Source organism: Sinocyclocheilus rhinocerous, unplaced genomic scaffold, assembly GCF_001515625.1.
Source record: "Sinocyclocheilus rhinocerous isolate Xijiao unplaced genomic scaffold, SAMN03320098_v1.1 C36574429, whole genome shotgun sequence".
Lineage (NCBI taxonomy): Eukaryota > Metazoa > Chordata > Actinopteri > Cypriniformes > Cyprinidae > Sinocyclocheilus > Sinocyclocheilus rhinocerous.
Window position 1 is genome coordinate 1 of NW_015783329.1, and position 1,318 is coordinate 1,318.

Below are 1,318 nucleotides of genomic sequence, written 5' to 3' on the forward strand. Positions count from 1 at the left end.
TTTATATTTGCTTGTACGTTTTGAAGCTATATTTTATTTGGTTAAATTCTTAAGTTGTTTTGATTTATTATTAATTTGTAATTCTTTTAAAAAGTAGCCTGCTTATATAATTGAATAAAAATGCACAAAATAAATGATATATTTGTGATGCATCGTGATATCGAATCGTGAAACCAGTGACGATTCACACCCTTAATAAGTGTGTGTGTGTGTGCTCTTCTTCCTGCAGTGTCACCAGCTCATTGAGCAGTATGAGCCTCTGCTGGTACAGCTGCTGCTCCAGACGCTCGACCCGGACTTTGTCTGCATGGTAAGATTTACCCTCCGCTCTCCAGCTCAAATCATGTGATCAGTGAGCCCTGACTGAGTTTGTTGGGGGTTTTTGTGCGTACAGAAGCTGGGAGCATGTCCCGAGGTAGTGCAGAAGCTGCTGGGATTGGAGCAGTGCAGCTGGGGGCCAGCATACTGGTGTAAGAACGTGGAGACCGCATCTCGCTGTAACGTGAGTATTGCTTGCAACTTTTTATGTTTTGAGTGTAAAATGTTACACATCAGAAACCGGCTGTGATGGGAATGAAGCTTCTGTGTTTGCGTGTTGTAGGCCTTGGATCACTGCAGGCGTCACGTGTGGAGCTAAAGGATGAGCAGAGCGTTCCACAACAATCTTTGGAAACTAAAGGAGAATTGCTGTAGAGCTGCTTTCCTGTTTTGAAATCAATACTTGGGTTTTCTTTTAAAAAGTGACATTTGAAATTGAACTGTCACAGCTAATTTAACAGCCTTGTTTCTGAGGCAAGAAAGCTTTTACTGAAAGGACATGTATTTTGAGGGGGCAGGGGTTTTGGAGAGATATGAATGGCGTATATGGGAAATGCACTGAAACTGGATTTTTTTTTTGCTATTTTGCAGACTTTTGTTTTTAAAATGAATGTTCTTTTAGTTGTTTCTTCATATGATTATAGCATGAGTATATATGGAAATAGATTGTGCCTTTATCAGAAAAGGGGGTCTGAAACCCCTGAGAATGAAATGCTTTGGATGCTCTAAAATCCCTGCCTCCCTCTTTAACTGTGCAAATGCACCTGCAAGGCCAGTGATTTAAATCTTAGTTTTTAATGGGTGACACTTTTGGTCCTAATGGAAGTCAATTCTCTTTATAACTGTCATTTTGTGATAGTTAATAAACTGAAGGGGAAGTGTTGACATTCTTCATTTGATCCCACTAACTGTTGCCCTTCACTGATTGATCTGTCACTGCTTCCTAAATGTCAGATTTTCTAAGCTTCCTAAATGACTGAAGCTTTTGTTTTTTAAAAAT

At 39.6% G+C, this 1,318-nt stretch overlaps 1 long non-coding RNA gene across 1 annotated transcript; it reads left to right on the forward strand.

Moving 5' to 3' along the window:
- The first annotated feature begins 216 nt into the window (after positions 1–216).
- On the forward strand, positions 217–1,318 carry LOC107736224 (uncharacterized). Its single transcript, XR_001639614.1, has 3 exons — positions 217–310; positions 395–502; positions 602–1,318. It is a non-coding gene; the product is annotated as an uncharacterized LOC107736224 (long non-coding RNA).